The sequence below is a fragment of the Oncorhynchus keta genome, chromosome 10 (assembly GCF_023373465.1).
Source record: "Oncorhynchus keta strain PuntledgeMale-10-30-2019 chromosome 10, Oket_V2, whole genome shotgun sequence".
Lineage (NCBI taxonomy): Eukaryota > Metazoa > Chordata > Actinopteri > Salmoniformes > Salmonidae > Oncorhynchus > Oncorhynchus keta.
Window position 1 is genome coordinate 55,310,988 of NC_068430.1, and position 9,637 is coordinate 55,320,624.

Consider the following 9,637-nt stretch of genomic DNA (forward strand, 5'->3'; position numbering starts at 1 on the left):
ATGCATTCTGCACTGGTCAACTGCATTGAGACTCTAACATAAATACATTATGATACGAATAGTCAGAATATCATTATGATAGCACATAATTCTGCAAATAAAGAAAAGCAGCTCCAATCCCTGTTATGTAAGTTTTGTACTCTCTCAAATTCACTTTGTGCGCTGTAAATGTGTAACATGATTATATTCTATTACCTCCAGCATTCCCCCATTCTGCGCTCCCCTACAGCATGCTAGCCAATCATAATGTCCCTCGGTCCCTCCCCTTTCCAGATAAAAAGAGGGCCAGGGAACAGTGAGCTCCATCTGCACGAGTCTCTCTCTCTCTGCAGCGAATCTCCCAGGCTCTACAGACCACCTACTGTAGCACTTGCTAAAACCTAAGTCATCATGTCCACCAGAGCTGTGAAGAGCACCAGCTACTCTTTGAGGTCCTCATCTGCAGGCCTGGGGTCTCAAAACTTCAGCAGCAACTCCAGCAACGGCTATGGCGGCGGAGCCAGACAACAGAGCTTCAGCGTCCGCAGCTCTTATGGGGGTATTGGCAGCAGCGCCGGGGTGTGGCAGCAGGTGGCTATAGGGTAGTTGGGGGGTACGTGGCTGGAGGGACTGGGCAAAGAGGGGGCGGGATGGAGTTTGGGTATGCGGGCATGGGTGTTGGCGGTGGTATGGGAATGGGGGGTGGTATGGGGATGGGGGGTGGGAAGATGACATGTGTGGGACCCCCTCAGATCACCGCTATTCAGGTGAACAAGAGCCTGCTGGCCCCCCTGAACCTGGAGATCGACCCCAACATCCAGGTGGTCCGCACCCACGAGAAGGAGCAGATCAAGACCCTCAACAACCGCTTTGTGTCCTTCATCGATAAGGTTAGTTTCTCATGAGTTACGATCACACCAGAGTCAAATGCATAGTGCATTCCAAGTACTTTCACACACTGGAGCTGAGCTTGACTTAGCTTGTCTTGTACAATGGGGCCAATGGAGTCGTCCTGAAGGTGCAAACCCTGCCCACTCTGCACAGCGGTCAAGCTAAATCTAACTCACCTCAGGTATTTAACAGCATTGAACAGTGAAATACCTGACCCATGTATGGTTTGTATTAACTTGGCCTTTGGGAAGGGGCAGATTCTCTTGTGATTTCGGTTATCTGTTAAGGATTTTTTTATGTTAGCTATAACCATTGTGTGAAACATTGTGCACAAAACTGAACGTACATTGTGAACAAAACTATGGAAATAGATTATATGACTAATTGGGCCCTATTTAGGCATGCAAGAATATGAAATGCAAACTTGGTTATCAACCGAAATCCCTCTTGCCCTGACCCTTTTACTGTAAAAGAAAGAGTGGAAAGATGGGTGGAGACAGAAATAGGGCCAGAGGCACAAGATGAGGTTGGTTGTATGAATACAGAGTTTGTTGTTTGGAAACCCCTTCTAACATTAGCTACTGACTCTTAAATCCACAAAACGATATGTGGGGACACTTTGTTGTATGTAGATTCTGTAGGCTACTATAGATTTTCTTGTTCACAGTATCCTCTCTGCTCAATGTGCCATTGTGGCCCACACACTCAAACAGGACATGGCAGGTTCACTGTCAGAAAAATCAGCCCATTCCCGCACGGCTTATCAACTGTCAACTACAGTGATTACATGCTTCAAGCGTCCCTTATTTGTAAAGAATCAAATAATTCAATTTCTAACTGTCATAAATCAGTCGCAAAAACACAACCGTCATAAATCAGTCGTAGAAACACAACTGTCATAAATCAGTTATGTTTACCGTCAGATTAACATTTGACCACTCCTCGACCCCCTCCTCCACACCTTAGCGACACACACCTCCTCTGTTCTCTCCTCCATGCTTGTGTTTGAGTGGAACCCCACCCAGGGGCATGAGGTCAAAAAACACTTGGAACAACATGAATCATATGTGTAACTTTGATTGAGAAAGAGTGCCACATCGTGCTGAAACACGGTACTCTGCTTCAATGACACATTTGTTTGTTGGCCATTCTTTAGTCGGTACATACATTCACACGTTTGCTCCATCCATTCATTTATAGTATATGCACATTAATTCATACAGTAATTCATCCATCCATTCATTCATTTGTTTGTTTGTGCCTTCCATCCATCCACCCTTCCTTTCTCTCTCGCACGGCCATCCCTTCCTTCGTTCATCCTGTCATTCACAAGTTTCAGTCAATGACACTGACCATTTCCCTTTTTGTCCCTGCAGGTGCGTTTCCTGGAGCAGCAGAACAAGATGCTGGAGACCAAGTGGAGCCTCCTTCAGGACCAGACCACCACCCGCTCCAACATCGACGCCATGTTTGAGGCCTACATCTCCAACCTGCGCAGACAGCTTGATGATCTGGGCAACGAGAAGATGAAGCTGGAGGGGGAGCTGAAGAACACGCAGGGCCTGGTTGAGGACTTCAAGAACAGGTGAATGGGTTTGACATTAAAAGTTAAAGGGGTAGTTCACCAAAATGTGATTATCATTGAACTACTTTCTTCGCTTAAAAGTAGTGTAAGTTGTACAGTTCTATTTAAACCATTTTGACTAGGAGGGACCTCACATCTGAGTCTCAAATACAGTGTTATGATTTCATGGAACTTTTCTTTCTGATTGAATAAATCTTTAATCCTAAATGTTCTTTCACTTTAAGCTTGTCCGCAATGTTTCTTGTTTGATTGACGGGCTTGCTCTATTCTCAGGTATGAGGATGAGATCAACAAGCGTACCGAGTCTGAAAACAACTTTGTTCTCCTCAAGAAGGTCAGTAGACTCGATAATTCTACAAGCCCCTCCCAACATGGGTAATTTACAGTGCATTGTTGCTTAACCACAACTTTAAAAAATTGGCTGAAGTAGAAAAGTGATGTCATGAACCAGGTATGTTCTGCTATGCTTTCTCAGGATGCAGATGCTGCCTACATTGTCAAGACGGAGCTGGAGGCCAAGCTGGACTGTCTTACTGATGAGATTGAATTCCTCAGGACTATCTATGACGCGGTAATGTACCATGTCTATATTACAATGGGAGTGACTGACAGAAAACATTTGAAAGCCTAGCTCAGAGATCTCCAACAGGTCGATCGCAAGCTAACAATAGCTAACAATAGCTACCAGTAGCTCCAAGACCACCCACAATTCTGAAAGTACATGCAATTTTCACGTGTTCCACTGCAAAATGTCATAAGCAATTCTCAATTCTTTTTTTCAGGCCATCAAATAAGTTTGTCAGGTAAAAATGTTTTGAACTCATATTTCACAATCTGACATAATGGTAGGCAATGTTTTAGGATTTCAATTAGAGATTTACTATTTTTTCATGGTTTTAGGTCCATTTCAAAGCATTACTGAACAAAGAGCCGTTTGAGAGCCAAATTAACGTCTCTTTTAGGTGAATCGAGCCAAATGAGCCAGCGCACAGAAAAGACTGAATTCTATCACTAGAGCCAGCTGATGTGATAACTGTCTTGTGCGTTGACAGAAATACTGTTAATGGAAAAGTAGGCTTACCTGGCAGAAGTGTATCGTGAGTAAGTTCGTCATTTGTATCTATTATTTGTTATCTTCTAAGTTTTCCAAACGAGCAGCAACAGTACAGAACCATCACTAGACAAGCACATTAGATGGCACACTAGATGCACAATTAAAGGGCCAGATGCGCAATTAATGGGAAAATACACTCAAAACTACATTTAAAAAAAAGTTTATTCAAGCAAATGACATTGACATTTACTCAGAACATTCAATTTCAGTGTTTCTCTATAAACAATTGTAATTTTAAGAGTTAAAACCCCCCAAAAATCTAAAACCAGGAAAAATATAAAACAACATTTTGCAAAGAAATCACTGACTTCATAGTGGCCCCCTAAGTGTTTTTTGTTAACCATCATTTTACCAGGTATATTGCCAGAAAACATAGTGTACTACTTTCTCTTGTACACTAAGGACCCGGGAAAGAGTTGCTTAGGAGAGGAGAAGAGAAGAATGTACCTATTTGAAAGCGAGAAAAACATGTGTAGCTTGCGACATCGTAGAAAAGGTTGGAGACCCCTGGCCTAAGCCTATGCCGTAGATTCCACTGGATTTTGAATACCTTGTGTGAAGAGTAGATGCTTTCTGAAATCTAAAGGCTTCTCTCCATCCTCTCTTGGTTCTTCAGGAGCTGCGTGAGCTGCAGGGCCAGATCAAGGACACCTCTGTTGTGGTGGAGATGGACAACAGCCGTAACCTGGACATGGACTCCATCGTGGCTGAAGTGCGCGCTCAGTACGAGGACATTGCCAACCGCAGCAGAGCTGAGGCCGAGACCTGGTACACGCAGAAAGTAAGTCCCTTCTCCCGTGAGACCCCTGAAACCGTTCTCGCCATCGTGACCTTTCCGAGATTCAATACTGGCTATGCTCCAATGTCCATACTAGCATATCACTGAGAATGGATGCCCAATGCCTAAACGGCATGCTAGTGTGGATAGGAGTGGAGGCTGTTGAGGGGAGGACGGCTTATAATAATGGCTGGAATGGAGTCAATGGAATGTCTCAGGTATCCACACTGCTAGCTAGAGGCTAGCATTGATGGATGACTTCACTGTTATGTCTCTATATTTTGGCTGGTGACAGTAACGTGATTTTGTCTCTGTAACAGTATGAACAGATGCAGGTTTCAGCCACCAACTATGAGGACAATCTGAAAAACACCAAGGTAGAGATCGCAGATATCAACCGCAAAATCATGAGATATCAGTCTGAAATTGACATGATGAAGGGTCAGGTGAGTGCCACATTGCGTCTCTCAGTAAATATGTATCTCAGTGTATTTTTATATAACACCACTGGTGTGGCTAGACTGTCTCTCCTATTCAGTTTTATGGTAACCAACATTTACCAATAGGAACATGAATAAAAACATTGTTTGCCTGAAAACAGCGCGGCCACCTGGAGAACCAGATCGCTGAGGCGGAGGAGCGTGGTGAGCTGGCGGTGAAGGACGCCAGGCTTCGCATTAACGACCTCGAGGTGGCCCTGCAGAGAGCCAAGCAGGATATGACCATGCAAGTACGCCAGTACCAGGAGCTGTTGAACGTCAAACTGGCCCTGGATATTGAGATTGCCACCTACAGGAAGCTGCTGGAAGGAGAGGAGAGCAGGTACGAGACATGAGGCCATGTTCTTATTGATTAGTCACAGGAAGTAAGGAGGAAAGCATTCAGGCATGAAACTCTAAGATTAGGAGAATTTGATGATGACCAAATGAGTTAATTTGCTCACTGAACATATCCCTCTCCTCTCCTCTCCTCTCCTCTCCTCTCCTCTCCTCTCCTCTCCTCTCCTCTCCTCCTCTCCTCTCCTCTCCTCTCCTCTCCTCTCCTCTCCTCTCCTCTCCCCAGGCTGGTGAATGGAATCAAGTCGGTCAACATCTCCAAACAGTCTTCTTGTAAGTGAATGCCCTTACATACCACAGCTATGCTGTTTCACCTGTTGCTTATTACTTATTAATGTGCATCACAGAAGGTTCGTGGCACCTTAATTGGGGAGGACAGACTTGTGATAATGGCTCATGATATGGGTGTCCATAAGAGTCCATAAGAGGAATGAGTGGAAGGATATCAAATACATTAAACACAGTAAAAGTATTTATCTTCAACACGTAATCAATCTGTAGATTCTATTCGATTAGATAGATTGCAATTGTACGTTAAACATCACAGCATAGTTGAAAGATATGTGTTGTGTAGAAACACGGTGGGTGGCCAGCAGAGATAGATGGGATGGGCTGAGGGAAGCTGAGGGTTGGTATGTGGAATTGGAGACAAGTGGGAGTGGAGTTGCTGTGTGAGAGAGAGAGAATGATGGTCAAAAGATAAAGGGGGAAAAAAGTCGAAATAAAACATAATAAAAGTACATTTGAATGACACTAAGTGGAAGTGTTTTTACAACTCATGCCGGTTTGCCTGAGGCTGATGCCGTGCAGGTGTTTGTACACATGCATATACACACACTCTCATTCAAATAAACACATACAAGAACACACACATACATGGAAGAGTGCCAGACATGCACACAAACATATACAGTTGGCATTGCTGTTATGATTTCAGTTGTCCTCGATATCCTTTGTTTTAAATGTATTATTATTATTATTTATTTTGCATAGTTGTTTGCTGTTTTCTTCTGTCTTTTCCTTTTTTCTCTTTAGTTCATTCTCCTGGTTGTTGATGCATTGGGGGGTTCTTGGGGGAGGGGAATAAAATGAATAGTATTATAAATAAATAAATATCTCCGGGGGGCTGTGGGAGGGGTCACGAATTTTGAGGGACAGCTATTGGGGAACTGTGGGGGATCTTGGAGTGTTCGGGTTTCACAAGATTGTGATCATGGAAAAGGAAACCATGACATATATGTTATATCACTATCATGCAATCATCAATATCATTTTTGTAATAAATAATAATAAAAAAATAAATATATATAGTAATTAATAAAAATAATAAAAATACATTCAACACATGTACATTGTACATAAATAACACAAATCCATGTATACTCCAATAACCCGACATGTTAATTTCCACTTCTAGCAATGAACTACAACTCTTACCCCCTGGAAAGCAGTCGCACCACCAGCTATGTCAGCGGCTCAAAGGTCAGCAGCACCAGCTACGGCAGCAGCACTTACGTCAGTGGCCATGAGAGCCGCCATATAGGCAGCAGCTTCGACCTGCCTGGCAGCATCACCCTGGTAGGCACTACCAGCAGAGATGTGGATGCCAGCATCAGCCTGGAAGGCGCCAAAGGCACCAGCAGAGACATGGATGTCAATATCAGCCTGGGAGGCAGCAACAGCCTGGCTACTAGCAGAGACATGGATGCCAGCGTCAGTGTCAATAGCAGTTCCACTGTCACCAACAACAAATCCCAGACCACCTTAGTCAAGACCGATGATGCTGAGGTGACCTCGAATGTGGCTTCTGATGCGGCGTCCAACCATGCCGAGGAACAGGCGGCTGAGAGCGACAAATGAGGAGATTTCGTCATTGCGGGCGACCGCGTAATTAGCATACTGTGGATCTATCTGTCGCAGATATATGCTTCTCCAACCAACCTTTCACCCTTCCACTAGTTTCACTTGTCTAGCCAGGTTATTAGTGTATTTACCTGCTGAACAGAACAGTGACATATCAAACAGGCTACATATATCCAACTGGAATCACAGGCAGTCTAACTGTATCCTCAGTCTAACTGTATCCTCAGTCTAACTGTATCCTCAGTCTAACTGTAACTTTTCCTACCCACAAAGGGTTTGTTTTAAAAGGTTGGGGGTAAGATTTCCCTTAAAAGGCCCCTGAAAGTTCGACCCCTAGTGTCCATTCGAGTCACCAGCAGGTGTCATTGTGGCACATGTTTCTCTCTCCGCTTGCTCTGAGACCCATTAAAGTACTTGGAGAAAAAAAAAAAACTCTTTATGTGCTGTGACATATTTATTCTACGAGTGTCCATAAGAGTCATTTTATAGGTGGATGCTGTTATCCTCACGCACACCAAAAGGGACAATTCCATGGAATGTGTCCATGTCATTCAACAGCATTTTCACAGTATGGAATGAAGATTCTATAGTTGTCAATGGAGACGGGGAAAAGATCAAAACACGAAAAGGGACACGTTTGTATAAGAGATCAGAATGATAGACAGCTGTTTATAATAACAAGGGGCATAGCATAGCAGAGTGCAGCTGCAAAAATGCAGAAGGTGATCAGGCCATCAGTCTTGATAGACAGGTACTGGCCTGAAGCGTGTCACTCTCCAACCTCCACTTGTGCAATCAACCAAACACATTCTAACCACACCCTCCATAGACACACGCGACAAATCCATCAGAAAGACACGCGCGCGCACACACAGGTGCATGCATGAGATCAAACACACACGAACACAACATGTAAATTGTTGGTCATGAGCTGGAATAAAAGATCCCAGAAATTCTCCATATGCACAAATAAAGCCTATTTCTCTCAAATGTTGCACATACATTTGTTTACATCCCTGTTAGAGAGCATTTCTCCTTTGTCAAGATAATCCACCTGACAGGTGTGGCACATTAAGAAGCTGATAAAACAGCATGGTATTACACAGGTGCACCTTGTGCAGGGGACAATAAAAAAAATTACAGTTTTGTTACACAACACGATGCCACAGATATCTCAAGTTTTGAGGGAGTGTGCAATTTGCATGCTAACTGCAGGAATGTCCACCAGAGCTGGTGCCAAATCATTTAATGTTAATTTTTCTACCATAAGCTGCCTCCAATGTCATTTTAGAGAATTTGAAAATAAGTCCAACCGGCCACACAACTGCAGACCACGTGTTACCACGCCAGCCTAGGATATCCACATCTGGCTTCTTCACCAGCAGGATTGTCTGAGACCAGCCACCGGGACAACTGTGGGTTTGCACAACTGAAGAATTTATGCACAAAATGTCAGAAACCATCTCAGGGAAGCTCATCTGCCTGCTCGTTGTCCTCACCAGGGTCTTGACCTGACTGCAGTTTGACGCCGTAACCGACCTCAGTGGGTAAATGCTCAGCTACGATGGCCACTGGCACGCTGGAAAAGTGTGCTCTTCACGGATGAATCCTGGTTTCAACTGTACCAGGCAGATGGCAGACACAGTGTATGGCGTTGTGTGGGTTAGCGGTTTGCTGATGTCAACATTGTGAACAACGTGCCCAATGATGGCGGGGGGTTATGGTATGGGCAGGCATAAACTACGGACAATGAACACAATTGCATTTGATCGATGGCAATTTGAATGCACAGAGATACCGTGATGAGATCCTGAGGCCCGTTGTCATGCCTTTCATCCGCTGCCATCACCTCATGTTTAAGCATGATAATGCACGGCCCCATGTCGCAAGGATTTGTACACAATTTCCTGGAAGCTGAACATGTCCCAGTTTGTCCATGGCCTGCATCCAGAAACTTCACACAGCCATTGAAGAGGAGTGGGACAATATTCCATAGGTTACAATCAACAGCCTGATTAACTTTATGCGAAGGAGATGTGTTACACCACATTAGGCAAATTATGGCCACACCAGATACTGACTGGTTGTCTGATCCACGCCCCTACCTTTTCTTAAGGTTTCAGTGACCAACATATAGTGCATTCAGAAAGTATTCCGAATTTGACCAGATTTTGTTACGTTACAGCCTTATCCTAAAATGGATGAAATAAAAATAAATGCTCATCAATCTACACACAGTACCCCATAATACAAAGGGAAAACAGATGTGACTTTGGCATTCAGGCCGGAGTTCAATCTTGGTTTCATCAGACCAGAGAAGCTTGTTTCTTAAGGTCTAAGAGTCTTTAAGTGCCTTTTGGCAAACTCCAAGCCGGCTGTCATGTGCCTTTTAGGCCTGATTGGTAGAGTGCTTCCTCCACGGAGTTTTTGGTCACCTCCCTGACCAAGACCCTTCTCCCCCGATTGCACAGTTTGGCCGTGCGGCCAGCTCTAGGAAGAGTCTTGGTGGTTCCAGACTTCTTCCATTTAAACATGATAGAGGCCACTGTTCTTAGGGACCGTCAATGCTGCAGAAATATTTTGGTATCCTT

The 9,637-nt window shown here is 44.2% G+C and overlaps 1 pseudogene; it reads left to right on the forward strand.

Annotated features, from left to right (window-relative positions):
• The first annotated feature begins 272 nt into the window (after positions 1–272).
• Positions 273–7,306, forward strand: LOC118388989 (keratin, type II cytoskeletal 8-like; annotated as a pseudogene).
• The last annotated feature ends 2,331 nt before the right edge of the window (positions 7,307–9,637 follow it).